A 21352-nucleotide genomic window follows, 5' to 3' on the forward strand; every position below is an offset into this window, starting at 1 on the left:
AACAATCGTGTGGAGTTTGCTAGGCTCCACGCAGACAGAACTCCGGATGTCCAGGACAAGCGCGCCTCAAAACTCGTCGATATGTCTTATAAAAGGTTACCGCTCGAAGACGGGAAGAGGTGGGCAGTGTATCAGGCCACCAAACTCCTCTGAGTAACACACAGGGCTTCTATGACCCTGCCGCGCACCCAGAGTCCCCACGAGATGGATGTGGAGTCCTCTTCAGCTTGGGCAGAAACTGCTCAAGCCTCTTATACGGCTAGCAGGCCAATCGCTAGCCGCCATCTGGGAATAATTTAGCACTAGCCAATAGCGGGACACAAATTTACATCCGAATGGTGGGAACTCTTTGCACCGTGCATTTCTGTGTTGCAAAGAAAATGCACCCTGCAAAGACACCTACAAAGTGGCGGGAACTCTCTCCTTTGCACGCGGGTTCTCTGTGCAGCAAAACTCCACCGTGCAATGAAGCTGCAATCCCACGGGGATAATTCTAGTGCCGAAGCACACACAAAAATCAGACCTTTGGGTCATGACAAACACAAGGCATATCTGTTCACTTGAGATCCAGAATACTTAGTCCTCTGTCTGAGAGTAGATGTGTAACAGGCAGCAGCATATCTTTAGCACAATATTTTAATGGTTAGAGCTTTTGCTTGCTCAGGAAGTGGGCTACTGGGTTCTAGGTTTTTGAGTTGAATTTAATATTATTAATAAGAGTTAGGCATTATCAGAACACATAGAATGGGTTGGATCTTTCCAGAGACTTATTGGGTGCCCCGGCAACAAACTAGATAGCTACAGAACTTAGGCAGGAGCTAGTTGCCTAGCAGGGGCATTTTTACACATGTTCTGGGATGCAGCGCTGGACATTTTAGTTAGCGAGCCGCACTAATTAAAAGTGCCCGCACATCTCGTGTTTCAGTGTCCCCATGCGTCCCCGCACTGAAAAAATGGTGATGAGGCACTTTGAACTAAAGCTCATCGTATATGTTTTATTTTAAAGCACACCGCCACCATTTTTTCAGCACTGGCATGCACAAGGACACTGATATACATGATGTGGAAGGCTGCCAGATTGCGATTAACTGAGTCTTCACTGATGTGCTAGATTTCCTGCTCCTCGGAGCTGGCTCCCCACATGTCTATATGACGTGGTGATCAAACTGAATCACTTCTGAGCATGCTCAGAAACCCAGTTGTGGGGACATGGGGAACTTAACTGTCCAAAATGGAAGTAGCATGTGAACATAGTCAGGGCTGTCCCTGGGGGGGAAGGGGGTGTGTGAATTGGGGTGACTACCTTGGGCCCTGTGCTTTGGGGGGCCCTGCGGAGCTGGGCAGAGCAGCCACGGTGACTCCGTGCTGCTGCTGGCTTCACGTCTGGCTGCTCAGCATGCCCCCCCACCCCACCGCCAAATCTACTGCCGGCTTCCTTGTGTCCAGGAGCGGGGCCCCACACAGGCTCATTTGCCCTGGGCCCTGTACCCTGTACCCTGCTCAGGTCATCTCTGAACATAGGCATTTTTTGGCTAGTAAAGCAGGGCCAATCTGCCTGGCTTTGGGGATTTAGATGCCTAAATTTCACCCAAGTTCCAATTTGGCATTTGTTGGTCTAAAGTGTTTCTGGCCTTTATGGAGAATTAGAGGTACTTTACATGCTGCTAAAGATCTGGTCCTGAAACAGGAGAGTTCAAGGTAAATTGTCAAAACTTCATAGAAAATGCTGAAGTACTGGAACATAGAGACAAAACAAGGTTTCAGGAGATGCTTTATAAAATCAGGGCAAAGCATGAGAAATATGGAGACAAAAATAGAACCTGAAGAACCTGGGCCTACGTTTGCAAGCAACGCATTCAAACCCCATTACAAAGAACCACTAAGACCTCTCAGGGTAGAGCTCCCTGTTGGAGCCACAACTCAACCACCCAACCCTCCACCTCCCAAACTCCAGGTGCTTCTCAAAACAGAACAAAACAAGGATGAGCCCTTTCAATTTCAAGGCCCATGAAGAAACTGAGTCCCTCAAGGCAAATTTGAGAAGGCATTGACCAAAACACTGTAGCAAAAGTGAAAAGCAAAAAAAGAAATGAGACTTCTGAGTCCAGAAACCAGTGTCTGTCAAATACTGCTGTGCTAATTAGTCACAGCATCATGTATTACTATTTTAATATAAGCCATCAGATATGAAGGCAAGGGTACTGTGCAGTGTATACAGACTGATGGCAAAGCTGGGAGAGGACTTAGAGCCAAAATTGTATCTGAAGACTTGTAACTCTTGAAGAGGATTCGTCCATCACTGGCAAGACTGGTAAACTAACTGGCATGTTCAGAGGGAGTGGCTGGAGAAATAGGGTACCCACCTTATCAGAGGGGCTTAATGATGTCTCAGGCCTCACAAAGGCAATGATAATGACCTGGAGTTGGCTTTTGCCCTTACAGCCACTATCATGGCAAAACCAGTGGAGTGCAGGGAGTTTTGTTTGTCTCTAAGGAGCTGAGACCCAGGAATGTAGACGTAGTCTCTTTGAATAATGATTTAACTTTTTATACAAATCATAAATGACACCAAAGGAAAATGCAGCAAATCAATTCCTATAATGATGGCCAAATGTAAATGAGAAGCAGAGTCAGGGACACATGCTGTGGGATTTTAGAGGCTGGGAATGAAGGACAACGTATTCTGCCTAAAGCCAACCTCGGGCTGTGATTTTTTTCAGTTCTCACATAAGGAGAATACATCACACGCAAGGAAAAAGCTGTGCCCTATGTGCACGGTCTTTAGCACTACTTGAGAAGTGCAGAGCACCTTTATTCCCTCTTAAAATCCATGAGATTCTATTAAAGAAATAATTGTATATTCCCTTTAGCAGGACCAAAGAATGATGTGTAATGCTCAAGGCTATGTACTGAACTGTGCTCTTCTTAACCCCAATAGTGCTGTCAGGAAAGAGTGGGAAGTTAATTAATAAAACTGGCAACACATTTTTCAAAAAATATTTGGAAAAGCTCTGTAGAATATCAAAGGTTCTTCAGAGCTGAGTGGCCCACTGGATTTGTGGTTAAGGCATGTGGATTTTGGCAGCGAATGACACACAAGAGATTGATGTGGCTAGCATCACACCTGGCTGCCTTTGACTCTCCAAACCAATAACCAGGTGCTCATTAACAGCTTGGGCGAATGTGAGCAGTCCTTTGCAAACTCAGACCTCTGGGATCATAGCAAGATACCTGAGCCACTCTGCCACTACACTCATTCTATAGACTATAATATGGATGAAATCATATAATTTTATAGACTTTTCTAGATGGGAATGCAAAAATGCCAGAAACAAAAAATATTATGAATATTTTTCCTTTACTTCCATTAATTTTCACCCTCTGTGCTGCACAGTTGTGTTTGAATTTTATGAGTTCAAGGCTGTTTTTAGACTGTACTTGGTGCATCTACATGAAACACTTTACTGCGAAATAGCGTAGTTATTCGCTAATAAGTAATCTACACGTGCACATGCTTACTGTGCAGTAAACATCTCTAATCGTGAGTAAATTTGCTACTAATTGTGCAGTAGCACTCATGTAGACACCTGACAAGGAGCAAATGTGCTCCTGGTCAGCTGGCCACCAGGAGGCTGGAGATTGCTTCCTGCTCCGAGAAGCTGCCTGCTGCTGGGGTGGGCTCCATCACCAGAGCCCAGGCTGGGATTATGTCCCCCTGCTCCAACAGCAGCAGGGAGCTTCAAGCGCCCTGCTCTGAGATCATGATTGGGGAAAGGCCCTGGAAAATCATTATCTCCCAGCCCCCGCTTCGCCATTGCAATGAGGGACCTGGGGGCTGGGAGATCCTTATCTCCCAGCACCAGCTCTATGGTCGTGTGGGATTCCCTGTGGAGCTGAGCAGGGAACAGGATCTCTATCCCCCGCGCCACAATTGTGGCGCAGGGGCTGTGAACTGTCTCAGTCTGGGGCAGGTCCCAGCCCCATGTCCTCTTTGGGGGCTTGGAAAAAGATGCAGTGGAGGGGCAGGCACCCAGCCCCCTGCTCTGATCTGCTGGTGCGGCAGCTAGCAGTGAGCCTCCAGCTAGGTGGGGAATCAGTCGGAACTTGCTGTTAGCTGCCCCACTGGTGGATCGGGGCAGGAGACTAGGATCTGCCCCTCCTCTGCAGCTCTTTCCAAGTCACCTCCCCTAATCAGGGAGCTGGGGCTGGGAGCAATGTCTCAGCCCTGGCCAGAAGACAGCTGTCTCCTGGCCCAGTGCTCCCTGCCAGCCCATAGCCTAGCACCCAGGGGGAGCCTAGAGCTCCCTTGGTGGTGTCAGGGGCCCATTGCAGGGACCCAGGAAGTGAGAGCAGTTTGCTGCCATTAGCAGCAAACTGCTTCTGCTTTTCTACACATGAAGATGCCTGCCCAGGAGCGTGTACTCACGAGCAGTTTACTCATGAGTAAACTGCTCCTGGATCTAACGCACATGTAGACACACCCACTTAAATATTTCTCTACTCTGGCTTTTCATAAGATGAAGAGGAACATATTGAACACATATTTGGTGTAAAGGAGTGGCTACTTTGATTTCAGTGCAACCACACAGATTTACAGCAGATGGGGGTCGGGACTATTTTATTTTCTAATTCTTCCCACATGGAGAGGCACTGGGGCTAGGGCATGGATTAAGCCCTATTGAAGGCACTAAAGCTGTGTGGTGGGCAGGTGCCTGTTACATGATGTAACAGAATCAGCATCTTATTGGGATCCAGTTAGGAGCAATGGTAGAGTTTATTGAGAAAAAGACATTGGCCCAATTTAATCAACTTATATTTGAAAAAGCTATTAGGTGGTTCTGTTATTCCCTTGGATATAAGGGGCTGTATTCAAAGCCTGGGATGTTCATCAGGTGTTTGACTGATCTCCTACTCATTCATTTCAAGTTTGCTGCCAATGGTTGATCTGAACCTAGGTCAATGGCATCTGACACCTGTGGGCCAGGTGAGTTGCATGAAACTAGACCAGAGGCTTGAGCTAAAGTATAGTGCCAGTCCACAGGCTGGATCTGGAGTGCGCAGCCACATCACCTGAATTGTGAGTCTGGAATTTGGCTGTGGCAGCATTAATTACTGCAGCTCCCAGAGAGGCGACAGCCATTGCTCCTCCCAGTGCCAAATTTTGGGCCCCATGGGCCAGATGACATGGCTCCAAACTCTGGATCTGGCTCGCAGAGCTCCCCACAGGTCCTGAAATTTGGTAGTGTAGTGAGTAGTGGATGTGTTAATTGTTGCAGGCCCTGGAGCTATGGCAGTTAATGCTGCTACCACTTGTCCTGCTCCCTAATTTCCAGCCCTGTGGGCCAGATGACATGGCTCCATGGGCCGGATCTGGCCTATGAGCCCCTGATCTCGGTTGCATTAATCTGTGACTATGAGCCATGATCCTGAATTGATTTCTGAACTGACAGGCCCTTGGGTGTGTGCAAAGTTCCACTGATGCTCACTGCAAGATTGTGCTACAATGAAATGGGGCTACTCAAGTGCAAAAAGTTACTGACACATTTACATACCTGTGGGATTGGAGCCATTAATAGATCAGTTTCTTGTTTTATTGGCAGATGTCACATGTGTGTGATAGTTAGAAATTTGCTACTGTTTAGTATGTATCAGGGGTACTAAGAACATGCTCAGTGTTTATTTGTTGTATTTGGCTTACCTGGTCCAGTGTCAAATCAATCACCAAATTTAAGTTCAGGAAGGAATTTTTCCTCAGGTTGGCCTGGAAGTGACCACAGGCTTCTTTTGCCTTCCACTGTAACGTGACGAACAGTCCTTTTTCCCAGGATCATATGTGCATAATTTAATTTATTCCCTGCCACTGCAGAGCTCTTGTCCCTCCTGCCCATCAGCTGGAGATGTTCTTATGGCAGCCGGAAAATAGGAAATGTTTGGAAAATTGTTTGACTGTGAAGGCTGGGGACTGGACTGTGTGGCCTGGAGGACCCCTTTCAATGACATGTTGCTTCAATTTTATATTTAAAAAATAGCTTATTTTGAAATAAAGTAAAAATCTACATGGGTTTTCTGCATATCTGCAGGAATCACTGAAGAACAATTTTTCAGTTCCTATAAAACTGCTTTGGGTTCCATCACGCAGGAGCAGATTATTTTTATTTATTGGATTAAGCCCAATGCCTTTTAACTTCAATGCAGCAAGGTGCAGAGCACTGCTGTGTGATATGGAGAACCCACAATTCTTGTGGGTTTCAATGGAAAGGGAGAGAGATCAGCACCTTAGAAAGGGACTTGGAACCTTGCAGGAGTGAACCTTGAAATCTGAATCATATTTTAAAATATTTCTCTTAACAGAATATGGATTTCCCTTCCCCCCTAACAACATTCCTTCTTAAACTGGGAACAAACATTTTACTTATGGCTAGACTGCATTTATTGGTAATTTTCACATAAATCAACTTATATGAAAATGTATTCATAATCCAAGCTTTCTCTATAGTGATAAAATGTTTCTGCTTCTGTGGTAGAAAATAGCTTATTATGCAAACAGCATTGCCAGTGTTACATTATGCATGGGATTCACCTGGAGAACATCACAAAAGCTTCAACCAAAAGAAAAAAAAGGGGGAGAAAATCGGGTGTTCCATTTACTGCACCACTTGTCTATTATAATTAGCTGTAAATGAGCTGATAGCTGTACCTCGAAACATATTTCATATATGCCTTAGTAAGGTCATAAGAACAAGAAAAAGAAAAATAGAACAGAATGGAGGAATATGAAGCCTTCCAAGGTACAGGCCGTCAAAATGTCACCCCAATTAAAAACTGAAATCCAGTTGCCATTTTTCAGTTTAGTTGTATTTACTTGGAGAATGACTTGGTTATACTTTTGTACGCTCGATTTAATTCAGAGCACTGCACGTTTCCACTAGACTGTCATTATAAAGGATGACTGTTAGAAAGTTTGATTGGACAAGATTAGTTCAGAAAAGACTGATATATGGAATTAGCTTAGATTTAGGCTAAGGTAATTACTCCTCAGACAGATTCCAGCACAACCCTGCAGACACAGAGTATCTCCTTCAAAGAGGAAGCTGACTATTTCTCTTTGTACAGTGAAAAGGGTGAAGTGTTAAAACAGAAGGACTGTGGGAGATTTCTCCAGTGCAATGATATTCCCTGGCAGTGGCAGAATTGCTGTATTTACTTCTGTGCCTCATTCCAGCCCCCACACCCCCTTGCCCCACTCAAGAAATTGCTGAAGCATAAGTAGCCAGCATACATTAGTGCAGCCCTTTTCCAGAGCAGCAACCCAAGATTAGCTCAAAGCTACCACCATGCAGTAACATCTATGGACAGTTCTGAAATCTGGGACCAAATTTTAGATCCTTCCCACATCACAAAATGCTTCTGATGTCATGAACAAGATTTAGTTTTCCTGACTAGCCTTGGCTGCTCTTTTCACATCTGCTCTGCTGGGAAGTCCTATGAGTCTTCCCTAAGTAGTATTCAGTGAAGAGATTTATTTGTCATCCCAATTCTGTATTTCTTTAATTGTACAATGTATACCTGCCATGGCAGAGACTCTGGCTTCATTCTTACCATGTCCCAGATACTTTCATCATTTTTTCTGGAGATAAGGAGTTCTTGAACTCCCTGATGAATCTTGTCATTTCTTATAATAGAACTGAATTGAATATCTAGTATTTTCCTGAGGCATTTGACTTTCAAGACATTGAGGCATCTGGCTATACCAGAGTGATTACATTATTTATTAATTTTATTGATAAGCAGTTGTATACTGTGACAGATTTACATTGGCCTTTGCAACATATGGCATAAATCTTGAAAGATGCTCTACATGTTAACTGTGCCAATGAGCTGAGTGTCAGAATTAGACAGGACAAAGACAAGACAGAAAGGAAAGGAGCAGGGGAGAATCTAGGGAGGTGCACTGGTGCACTTGCACCCCCTTTTGATTCCTGGTCCACCCAAAGTTTAAGACCAACTTTCTGGTAGTATCAGTAGCATTTCTAGCCAGGTAGTGCTGACTACTTCATGGCTTCTTATAATCTACCTAATTCCTTCTAAACTCTTCTTTCCACATGTGTTAATGACCCTCTCTTCTTTTTAATGGTCTTGATGTTCCACCAATCAAGCTGTCCTTTGTTCTGTAGTTCTACTGTCAGTTAGCTGCTCCTAGTAATGAAGCTCCAATTTCACAGCCCTGAAGATTATTTTTAACTCATTCCAATAAAGTTATATTTCTTTTTGCTTCAGTCTTAAACTGAATAATGCAGCCCTAGGCCACTGGCATATTAGCAAATCTTTTAGTTTATTTTTTACCTGGAGAAAATATGTATTGTTTAACATGTGATGATGCACCTCACCATCTGTGCCCTCTTTCCAAAATTCTAGATCTGCCCATGGAAGGGAGGTTGTGGCAATGGCTGATGAAGAGTAAGCAGGAAAAATTGCTTGAGGAGGCAGACTTAAGAGAAGGTTCTGAAGGAGGAAGATAAAAGTACCAGCCCAGGAAGACTTAGGTCTGCCATGAGAAAAGCAAAGTTAAGGGTAGGCTTTCAAACCAGAGATGGATGCACCCTGTTTCTCTCACTCCTAGGCTGTGACCTAGACTCATTTTCTCCTGCCCTGTGGAGTTTGGGATGTACAACTCATTGACAGTCAATGTGCTTCCCCCTGGGATTCTATAGTCACGTCTTCCTAAACAACTTACTGTGTCAAGCAATGGAGCACTTAAACTAGTGATCCTCACTAGGGTGCCATGACAGCCTGGCATGCCTTGACATCCTTTGAAGGGTGTTGCAGAGTGCCGGACCATGTTAGCACTGCTAGATATGCAGATGTGATTCACAAGATGAACCCAGGGATTTCAAATAAGAATTCATTGAGTTAAAAACATTCTGACCTGTTTTGGTCTTCCTGAGTTCTTGCTCTATGATTTTTCTGTAGTCAAAAAATGAGGGAAAACTAAGAGCTGGCATTTTCCAAGGGGTGCTTTAAATCCAAGGGTGAAAACCACCCACTTAAACATACCACACTTCATATGAGCCAGAAGCAGGATAACTGCATTAATGGAGCATTATGGGCAGACTAAAGCACTGTCAACCAGCAGTTCTGATTGGTCCAACCAAAACACCTGTGAGGACATGACTACTCTGTTTCTGATTTGGAAGGAAGTCCAGGCAAAGAAGCCTGGTAGGTTTGAAGGCTGGCACAGTTTGACATGTGGACATGTTCTGTAGACCAGAAGTCCACAAGACAAGCCTTCTCACAGCCCTGCTTTCTGCAGAAGAGGAAGTGGGTGTTTTTTTTAGCATTAATCAAATTACCCAATCTGAAGCCACTTAAAATGTTATACAAACTCCTCTGTATAAAGATTGATTGCTATTGTCTAGATTAGTAATCAGCAGTTTTGTTACTGTGGCATTTCTGATTCAATGCTGGAACTAAGCAATGGGAAACTGTGGATTTAATTCTGGGCCTCAGCCCTTATGGTAGATTAAGTCCTTGAACATAGTTACTGAGTCAAATTCATCCTTGCTATAACTATGAAGACTTTGATGGCATTCCTCTAGTGTGCACTTGGCTCTCTGTGGTAAAGAAGGCTAGCAATTAGTCATGCAGTCTAATGACAAGTTTTTAATTTTACTGGCCTGTTTCCAAAAGTCTCAGTGATTTTATATATCTTTAATATGTCATTGTCTGTCAGATGTGGTTGCATATACTTTGCCTGATCTGAAGAACTACCTTGGTTATATACTGCACCTAGCTTGAAAATTGCTCACCACAGGAGAAGTGGTTTCTACTAGTATGAGTAGTCAAGTGACTACTTTTAGAACAACTACAATAAGTACAATAAAACACATATTAATGCTCAGTGAAGGGGTTTAATTACACATATAGGCATGCTTTATCATGTTCTTACATCAATTTAAACCTAGATACCATCGAAAATCAATTGCTTATTAAGAGGGGTCATTTCAACATCACAACTCTAGTCATTCTCATATGAAAATGTTGCAGAGTCACCACTATGGAGGACTTTGTACTTTCCACAGGTTCCACTTTTCCAAATGCAGAAGTTCATATTAAACCAGTGGTGTCCAGACTTTTTGCCCAGTTGGCCAGATTGGCAGTGACTGGTCTGTCCATGGGCTGGATATAGCCAGTGTTCCCATTCTGGTATGGGTACGGCAGGCACTATCTGGCCACATGGAGGTAGAGAGGAGGATGGAGGACAGGCTGGCCCCAACACAGCCCTACAGGGGAAAGGAACTTGGCACAGCCCCACAGAGAGGAAAGGGGGCATGGCCTAGTTTGGGGAGGGGGAAGGGGAACAGCCAAGCCCCAAGGGGGTAGCCCCCAACCTGGCCCCACGATGGAAAGGGTGCGTGGTCTAGTCCCCAACAGAAAGGAAGGAGGCATGGCCAGGCCCCAAGCCACTTCACAGGAGAAGGGGGCACGCCCAAGCCCTAATCCAGAAGCAAGGGGGTATGGCTTGGCCCCATGGAGGAAGCGGGCTAATGTGGCTCTGACTGGCCATGCAGGAAATGAGGCTTGGGTTTTTGGCAGGGGGAGGGTGGCTGTATTTATAGCCACCAGTCCCCTGCTGCCAAATTTCCAGACCTGTGGGGAGCCCTGCAGACCAGGTGTGATGGCTCTGCAGACTGCATTTGGCCTGTGGGCCAGAGGTTGAGCACCAGCTGGACAATACTGACCAGTTAGAACGCTCAGTAAAGCAAACTTCATTCAGTTCCCTGCCAGACATCCACACATTGCACTTCCTGTTGTACCACAAATCCCATTATACCTTATTGCTGGTGCAGGGGGAACCTGGGATCATGATCCTGGGCTCCCCCAGCACTAGGAAGTAGCAAGCTTCTGCCACTTGAAGCTCCCTCAGCTGATGGGGTCCCAGCTGTGGGGGTGCACTATGTGCCCTGTGGCTGGGAGGCCTGTCAGCTGTCCCAGGCTCCCAGTCACAGGAGCACATGTTGTGCCTTCATGGTTGGGAGACCTGTCAATGTAGGCTTCCATATATGGGGGTGCACCTGGCCACGTGTTCAATTAAAGGTGCCATATAGGAACCAGCCACAAAGTTGTTATACATTTTTTATGGAATAACTTTGTGCCTTATTCCTTGTTTTATGATGTTACTAATTGATTGAATGTGAGGTTGGATTACAATTTAAGACATGATTAACTGGTAATCCAAGTGTAACGTGTTGAAGGGGCCTTTGACACCTTTACTCAGAGTGATTTCTGAACAACATACAATGTCACAGATAAAGAAACTAGGACAATAGCCTGATTGGAAGAATGGAGAAGTTGAAACTCCCACCAGCACTGAAACTCTAGTTATGTGGAAGACAACCAGAAAAGGTTTATACAGTAAACAGTGCCATCAAAAAAGGAAGACAGGCAGAAGCACTTGATGTTTCTAGGTTGCTCAGGCAGAGATGGGTAATTATGAAACTACACTACAGACACGTGAGGAGTATTGCATTCCATATAAGACTGAAACATACAAGAGATGTGGTTTTTTTTATCAGAGAGTTCAAAAGAAGGGTGAAAACAGAAGAATTTAAAAAAAATCTAAAATGGAAAAGCCAATCTTACGATTTTGAAGCATTAACTGAGTCTCTGATAACAGACCAGTTCATGAGTAGAATCTGGGACAAAAACTTCGTAGAGAGAGAGTAGTGAAAGACCTAGAATTAACCCACGACAAAGCAATTAAAATTTGCCAAGCAAGGTAAGTCAGCTAGTCAGAGCACTGCTTTAACCCTGGGAACATGATGGATAGGTCTACAGTGCAGTTGCTGTTGTGCTGATTGCAAAACATGCCCCCAAAGCTTGGTAAATAGCTCTTGGAATGGTGAACTATTGTTGGGAAAACTGTGCCTAGTTTAGCTGCCCGAACTAGTTATGTAAGACTGGTATTTTGCAATTTCCAATGAATATGGCATGCAAATCTTCATAAAGAATTAGAGAAACAGAAGAGTTAATTAAAGAAACCCCAAGCTTGAGGAACTATGACAATAAGTACATACTAAGTTATCCAGGAATGCCTCTCAAGGTGGTGTTGGCACAGTCCTCTTACATTAGTATTAGGGCTGTCAATTAATAGCAATTAATGCCCATGGTTAACATGTTAATATGATTTTGTGTTAATTTTTTTAATGTGAATTTATTGTTGTTGGTGATGGGGGAAAAGTGGTCCCTCCCCCCTTGCTGTTGCATGCCTACCTGTGCTGCAAAAGCAGGCTCATGCCCATCGCTGGTGCATGCTTGCCTGTGCCGCTGGTGGAAAAGTGGCCTCTCCTCACTCACTGCTGCCTGGCCATGCACACAGACACACAAACACTAGCCAGGCAGACACACACACACACCCACCCACCCACCCACCCACACACTAGTCGGGCAGGGTCCTGGGAGCAGACTCAGCAGCTGGATGTAGATAAGTGTATGGGGTGGACAGGGGTTGGAGGGCCAGGTCTTGGCGACTGTCTATGGTTTGTGTATACATGCGTACATCCAAAAACATTGATAATAAGTTGAGATTCTGTTATTAACTATGCAATCAAAATTGTGATTAATCACAACTATTTTTTAAATCTCATAATTAATTATAATTATTTTTTAAATAGTTTGATAGCCCTAATTAGTATGATCTCAAGTAGATACTAGTTGCTTAATGCATCACTATTGCTAACAAAAAGTAAATTTCAGCATATTCGGAGGAAAGGGTTTGGCCTTCAGTGAAGTAAAAAAATAATATTTTAATTTTGGAAGAATAGCTTTTGCTGAAACTGGCTATAACCAAATAATTGCCATTGCCAAAAGGGGCCTGGAATGTAGCTTCCTCCATGACCAGAGATTATAAATATAGGATCTGCAAATTGAATATAAACTGGAGTGAGATTTGATTGTTGTAGACACAATGACAATAGCATTTGGCAAAAGTGCAGTGAATCAAAGTCCAGAGCAAGATTATGTACCTGTCAATCTGATTGAAAAACTTATCCAGTCTCTGCTGAAATGTGGACTGATTGCCAAAACTACTGCCAAGGAATGACTCCCTGCAGAAAGTAATAAAGACTATTATAAAAGTCTGTCCAGGACAGTATATTCCCAGTCAATTATCAGTTTAAGGGGGAATATAGAAATATGCTGAAAAAAGACACAAGAAAGTCCTTTTATTAACTCACTTATGAATATTGTAATTTCTGTATTATATTAAACAATACATTTTATTTCCATTATGTTTGGAAGGCAAAGAATGCTATAGGGAAGTTTACCTTTAAGAGGTTTTGGCACAAGCCAGTTTGAACTGGTAGCTGTGATGTGCAAAGTATCCTGTTACACCATGCTGATTAGACACTGAAGGATGTTGAATCTGTCAGACTCATTGGCTCTGAATGATTTCTGAACAACACACACACAATCGATACCAACATGAATCACAGTGTCCTGTTTAATTCTCATGTGGAGGCTTGTGAGCACAGGGGTGCTATGAAGAAGGAATATCAATGGTCTGGGAGATGAAAGAAGCAAAAAGAAGAAGCAACAAGTTGGGGATTGGAGGGTCAAGGAAAATAGAAGCAGTCAAGATAAAGGATAGAAAGGCAAAACTGGAAGGTACAGAGGTGGACAAGTCTTTACTTATTAGAGCACATTACCTTGCAAAATCTTTCCCAGGATCACTGAGTCTCAGACCTCTTCTGCTGCCATGTATAGCTGTTAAACATGGTGGCAAATTGTATGTCTCATCCAACTGCTGATGCAAATGGAAACTAACAGCTAGGGCTGTACGAATAGGGAAGTATTCAATTTGCATTCGGATTAGGCCAATTCAGAGGACAGTAATTCAATTCAGAGATTCAGATCACTGTCCTGAATTGATTCAGCCAAATCAGCTTTGGAAGATTTGGCACCGATTAGAAGAGATTTAGAGATTTGGATCAGCTGGGGAGAGGTAGGCACAGCAGGGTGGCTGCAGGTTCTCCTGTGGCTCCTCCAGCTGTGCCTGTCTCTTCCTGGGTGGGGGGAGCCACAGGAGAAGCCCCCATGGCTGCCCTGCCCGGCCCCATGCCCCGCCTGGTCCCAGCCTAGTCCCTGCACTTAAAAAAAAAAAAATCCCCACACTCACCGGCTGCAGCAGCAGTGATTGGGGCCTCTGGGTGCTCATGGCAGAGCCCCACCCCATGGCAGCACAGGGCAGTGGGGGGCAGCGGGGATTGCCCCCCAACCTGGCACTCGTGCTGCAGCTGTCACAATGCGTGGGTGTAGCACAGCTTAGCAGGGTGCTGGGCGCTGCCTTGGAGCTGGGGCCGCTGGGGCTGAGTGCTGCTGGGCTCTGGCAGACCCATGGAGCCACTTGCATCCACATCCTGCCCCCCCCAACCCCAGCTGGGCAAGCAGCAGCAGGGCAGACCCCTCGCTCCCAGGGCTGCTGCGCCTGCACCCCCTGCCAGCTTTCCTTCTAACCTGTGTGGCATGTGCAGCTGTGCATGCGGGCTCATGCCATGCTGCTAGGCACACCTGTGCAGCCGTGCATGCCATACAGCTTAGAGAGAACACTGCCCTCCTCCCCCTCCCCGAGTAACGCACCCCCCACCCCAGGCTAGGCAGCTTGTCCCAGCCCCAAACCCTCCCTCCCCCATGCCCCTTCCCTCCCCCCTCCCCCAACCCCAACAGACTTACCAGCTGGAGGAAGCTGTCAGCTGCCTGTTTAGTCTAGTCTGAATCTCTGAATTGGCTGAATCTTTTCTGAAGCTTTTTCAAATTGATTCGGATACTGCAAATCAATTTGGAGCTTTTACTCGGTCTCCTGATTTGATTTGGATTTGGAGATTTGGTCCCCAAATCGGGTTGAATCTCTTCTGAATTGAATCAGCCACCAAAGCTTCACACAGCCCTACTAACAGCCTACTCCCACTTTATTAGCACAAGTGATGAAGAGGTCTGTGCTGTAGATCTAAGTGTTCTAGCCCTGCTGAAGACGGCATTTCCATTTTTCATTACATTTACAAAATTAGTTAAAATCTGTATTAAACGTACATTAACGTTATAAGATTCCAGAGTTACATACACCTTATGTCTTTGGTGTACAGTGACTGGGCCGAGGACTGCAGGATGAGCTCCTGGTTAAGATAGTTGAATGCTGCCCTGAATAACTGTATTCTACTTCTTTCTCCACCACAGAGGTTCTATGTGGTAGAACTCAAGCCATTTAAATCACTCTTGTTATTGGTGCTTGCATGCTTCTCATTTTCAGTGGGATCAGTGTAACAATAGCATCATTGCTAGATCTATCTATCATTATGTGTACATCAGAAAAGGAGTGTTCATGGTTACTGTACTCATAACATTTCATGAATAGGACAGCAAGCAGTAAGATAGGATTGAGACGAAAGAGAAATTTTAAGATCATAAACATAAACAATTACAGTTATAAATGCTGAATCTTTAAAATAGTATTGGCTCTTTATCACACTTACTTCTTTGGTAGGTATCTCAGGTTTTTACTTTCTGTATTTGAAGTAATAAGCTGCAGTATGCCAGCTCTTCCATGATTTGGAGCAAAGTTAGTAAAGTATCCTTACATCCTCACCAAGGTGAAATGCTCCTGACAGAGCAACTAACTTGTACAATATTCTCCTGTTTCCTGAAGTGAATGATTTTCCAATAACACCAAAAAACTCCTATCCAGTCCTACCCAGTAAGACTCCATCCTGCTTGGTACTATACAAACGTTTTTGGAAACATTCTATGCCCCAGAAAGCTTACAAGTAGGGATAATACATAATTAAAAAAATTAATTGCAATTAATTGTGAGATTAAAAAAAAAAGTTGTGATTAATCACAATTTTAATTGCATAGTTCAGTGGTCACCAACCATTGTTCATGATCAACTGGTTGACTGTGGAGCCTCGGACAGTTGATCTGAGGCTGGGGGGCCTGAGCTTGTGTATGCATGTGCACACCACCCCTCCCCCCAGGCCAGCAGGTCAGTCTGTGAGGGAGGAAAGGGGCAGGGGCCAGATGGAGGCCCCCATGGTGAGGGAGGGAGTGGGGCACAGGCAGGAGCAGGGGCTGAGGTCAGTGGGGCCCTGGCTGGGCTGGGTGGTGGGAGGATTGGAATCCAGGTGGCTCGTCCATGGATACAGGGGCTCCCACCGCTGTGCACACCCTGACGGAGACCTGGGGGGGCACATGCCCCTCCCCAATCAATGCGTGGGGCAGAGGCGGCTGCTGCTGTGTACTGCACTTTGTGCCCCTAGCCATGCTGCAGCTGCAGCTGCCCCAGGAGTGTCGTGATGCCACGTGCATCCCATCACTAGATGGGTAGGGGGTGAGGCTCAGCTCAGTGATGGGACACACGTGGCATTGGGCTGCTCCTGGGCCAGCTGCAGCAGGGCTCGGGACACAAAGCACAGCGTGCAGCAGTAGCTGCCTCTGCCCTGCACACAGATCAGGGTGGCATGTGCTCCCTGCAAAATGTGGGGCAATGCAGGCTGCTGCAGCAGTGGTGAGCGAGGGTGTGGGGCTGGGCCAGGGGCAGGCACTGCACAGCTGGGGTGGGGTGAGAGACAGGGCCATGAGCAGCTCATCCAGGGCAACCGCAGGGTGGGAGGCAGCTCCCACTGCTGCATTTACCCTGAGAGAGCATGGAGGGCATGTGCCCTCGGGTCTGTGTGTGGGACAAGGCAGACTGCTACTGTGGGCTGAGGCTGGAGCAGTGCCAGGCTCTTCCTGGTATGGGGGGTTGGGCTGGGCTGCACTTTGGGTGGCGGTGCTGAGAGGGGGGCTACAGGGAGGGGCTGCAGCCACCACAAAATTTGCCATTGCTCCCTCAAGCCCTCCTCCCAGCACCACCGCTGCCCACCCTGAATGCAGCATGGCCCAGGCCCCCCAGGAAGGAAGAGCCGGGTGCAGCCCCCAGTCCCAGCCCATAGCCTGCCCTCCCCTGTGCACAGATCCCAGGCACACGGCCCCCATGCCCTCCTGGGGTGCGTGCAGTGGTGGGAGCCGCCGCCTCCTCCCCATGCTGGGTGCCCCCAGGATGAGCTGCTTGCACCCTGCCTCATATAATAAGGGTTCAGATTGTCACGTGATTGGACACTTTTAAAGCTCTCTGCAGCTCTGCACTTCTGTAAGGCTTTCTGGGGGCTGATCATGCAACAAACGTAACTTCTGGTTGTGCCCATGGTGACAAACCCTTTTCAAGCCACTGGGGGCTGTGAGTGCATTCTCCTTTGCTTCATTCTAGAAGCAGGGGTATAAAAGCCTTTATTCTGTAATGGTCCCTCTGCTTCTCTCTGACTGTCCCATGCACAGCATCTAAACTGCTATAGACTTATTCATGAGATAAGAAAGCATGAATTAAGCTCCAGGTCACAAATGCAACCATCAGTATATGACAAAGGGATACTTCAGGAATTGCAGCTCGTTCTCTGCATGTAGCAGAGAGGGCTTTAAGTCTTTTCTGGTTCAGGAACTTTAACAAGCACCGTGCCTGTGCTGCTATTGAATTTGATCATTTTGTATAACTTCTCAACTAGAGCAGGCTGAAACTAAGGTTTTCATCAAACCCTGCACATAGTTGTTGATTGTTCAAAAGGATTTCTCTTGTCATAGAAACAACTGAGGGAACTGAACCTTACCAGAAATGAGCAGATACAGGTTAAAGTCATGTAAAAGGTGGAGAGAGAATTCCCTGTTGCCAAACCTATGACAGATCCTCTAGTATTGAGTCAGACCTTTGCTGGTGGAGTGAGAAAGGAGATAGCTGAGCTGGAAGGGGGATAGGCAATATTTGTACTCTCTTACCTTAGATGTACAGAGACTTTATAAAGTAAGAAGATTCTGAGTGTCTTATATGTTCATTTCCTTGGGACAAATGCAAGAGGGAGTTGTCAGGGAACTCAGTGTGACAGTGTAGTTACCATGAGGAAACTCTGAGTGCTGGTGTGGCAGACTTATAAGTTCAGCCCGGCTTGAACAGGCTTGGTAAATCTTCATTTTAATTGGTGGAGCCTGTCCACCAATCAGGTAAGGACTGGGCGGGGCCGGCCCTGCCCCTTATGGTGGGTGGGGATGGGGCAGAGAGCCTCCTGGACCTGACTGAAGTCTGTGTGCTGCAGGTCCAGCAAGCCTTCAGAGGCGGAGCCTCCAGAGTGAATAAAAGGAGCTGCATGCTGAGCACGTGGCAGATGCATGGAGGGACAGAGAAGCCAGCCGGAGCTAAGAAGAGCAAAGGAGAGCTGCTCAGAGGGTGGAAGCTGTAGCCCAGAAAAGCCCTGGAAGACTCCCTCAGTGGGACTGAAGCAGTGAGCAGTGTCAGCCCCAGCCGGTGCACAGCACAGTGCATGGGGAAGACCCTGGGAGCTGCAGGAGACAACTCGGGTCTCTGGACACTTGGTACACATAGTGGTGCATGGGGCCACCAGACCCTGGGAGCCGCATGTGGTGGCTCAAGTCTGCTACCCTTGGCATGCAGTCAAGGACGCCAGTGCACGCAGAGGTGCATGGAGCCACCAGACCCTGGGAGCTGCACATGGCGGCTCAAGTCTGCTACCCTCGGCGTGCGGCGGAGAACTCAGCACACGCGGTGGTGCATGGCATCCCAAACCCTAGGAGTGGCACCAGGCCACTCAGGTTCACAACCTTTTCCCAGTGTGAGGCCAGGCACCCAGAAGGCACCAGCGCTGTGTGGCAGAGGTCCCAGGGGGCCTGGGTTTCGGGACTCACATGAGGTGGCCTGAGCCCCAATAGAAGGTGACGCCTGGGTGTCAGGACCCACACGAGGCAGTCCAGGCCCCAATGGAAATCAGAGGGCGAGGCCTAGGTGTCAGAACCCGCAAGAGGTGGCCTGAGCCCCAATGGAGGACAGAAGACAGAGCCCCGGGTGGCTCCAACGAGGCACCCGCAACTCTGGGAGCCCCTCCCAGTCTGCTCCCCTAGGGAATGGGTCCCCACAGGGGAGGAAGCTCTGAGAGCGGGGCTTCAGGGATCAGGGACCAGGTGGACCCATTAGGGGTTAAGGAGGTACTGGGACCCTCCCCTTACTCCCTCTAGGAGTGGTGCCAGGGTTTGGCACCCTAGGGGAACGGCCAGTGGTCTCAGCCACATGAGTACCTGGAAGCGGGGGACTTGTGCCTCATATTTTGTAAATAGTTATTTATATATTGTTATCCTTTAGTATGACTGGGGTTGTGTCATCTATCTGAGGTTTATCTGTATTTACTTTTTGTTGTTGTTCTTGTCAGAACTTACCTGTTGATACCTGTTGTTTATCTGCCTTTGTTGTACTTACCCATTGCAGTCAGCTACTTACCCAAGTAGAGACCCATGCCCTTTTGAGCTGGTGGTCCCTTGGGCCTTTGATTATTGAGCATAACGGTACTTGGGTGATCTGGATATTGTATATAGCTACCAATACTTTCTTATAAATCTGTAAATAGTGTTACCTGTTTAATAATAAACCTGTAAATAGTTAAGCTGTCCTGGCTTGACTCTATAGAGGATTAGAGGGGAGCTGGCCTGCACAGCAAACCCCTCTCACAGTACTCCTGCCTGGCCACCTATCCCCTCCAAATGAAGGGGGGGGAAGCACATACTGGGGTGCACCCGGGTTACACTGATACTGAGGGTCTGGGCATGTATAGTAGGTCTTCTGATCTCTAAAGGTTCATGAGGATATACAGGTTCAGGGTCAGTAGGCACATCTACATGTACATTAATGCTTCTTTTCTAATGTGCATTAAATTGTGAGGTAGTAAATTAATGTGCATTAGGCTGTGCTAATGTGCACTAGCACATTTGCATGCTTTTTTAGTGACAATGCACAGTAGACTGTTTTACTGTGCACTAGCATAGTGCACTAGCATAATGTCATGATTTTTTATGTGACACTTTACTGTGCAGTAAAATAGCCTACTGCACATTAAAGCACACTTGTAGACACCCCCAATGTCATCCACCAGCCACTTCTATTAGGGGAGGGGAGCATTAAGCACAATAGGGAGATCTGTACTAGAAACATTGTGATTGACTATGTAGAGGATGCAGGAGGTGACATCAGAGGTTGTAATAGGATAGAGGTCAATCAGATGATGATGAGAAGTTAGAAGAGTAAGGTGATTACTGTATTGCAGGTAGATGCAGGTAGAAAGCACACAGGGTCTTGGTATTGATGAAGTAATATAGCTTTTTGGACTTCTGGAGAACATAACAGTGCTGTCTCAGACACAAAGTTAGTTTGATAAGATAATAGCTTGCTATAGTCAAACTGCAGAGTGAAACTATTGTGTCTTTAGATAAGAGCTATTAGCTATTGTTAAGGTGATTGATCACTTCCATCATTATTTTGTGGAAGGAGTTTCACAATCAAAGCTAATCATGGTGCATTACAGTGCCACTGCCTGCTTAAATGTTGAAATCCAGAGGGACAGATTGCTAGATGATTACAAAAATTGCAAGACTGTCATTTCCATATTGAATGTGGTCTGGGCAAAAATCATAACAACAGATATATTACTGAGATACCCCATATTGAGAAAAATACTTGTAAAGGCTGCATTCAGCATAAGGAGAGGGAAACAAACAAAAAAACTTCTGTTTAGCTCTTCTAGTATACAAAGTTTCTGTAGTCCTCAAAATGTCGTATCTATTTTTCTAGTTTCTTATGTACTCCTGTTACTGACTGCAAGATGCTTCTGTATTCATTACAGTAAATTCTGAAAGTAGGTTTCCTAAAATTTAGAGCTATAACCAAAAATTTCAAATGCAAAGGGAACAGACCTAGATTATAAAATTATTTAAACCAGTGGTTCTCAACCTTTTTAGACTTTACAAAAGGCCAGCTCTTAGTTTTCACTTGCTTTTTGATGATAGAAAAATAATAGAGCAATTTTTCTTTTGTAAAAAACTCAGAAAGGCCACAGCAAGTCAGAATGCATTGACATGGTGGATTCCTATTTGAAATCTCTGGGTTTATCTTGTGAAACATGTTAGCACGTGATGGTACTAACATTGTGTGGCAGCCAGCAGCACCCTTTGAAGGATCTTAAGGTACCCCCCAAGGTGCTGAGGCACGGAGGTTAAGAACTACTGATTTACTGTTGTTTCATTCAGCCTGGCAAGGCCTAAGAGCCAGATTTATAAAAGTACTTAGGGGCCAGATCCATACAGGTCAACTAGACAGTGCTGCTGGAACACTTAGAAATTAGGCACATGGTCTCGGGGTGGGGGGGGTGACCCAGACACTTAGGCAACCAGGATCCTTATACAGTTAATGGGGAGCTATAGGGACACATAAACTATT

The sequence above is a fragment of the Alligator mississippiensis genome, chromosome 2, assembly GCF_030867095.1.
Source record: "Alligator mississippiensis isolate rAllMis1 chromosome 2, rAllMis1, whole genome shotgun sequence".
Taxonomy (NCBI): Eukaryota; Metazoa; Chordata; order Crocodylia; family Alligatoridae; genus Alligator; species Alligator mississippiensis.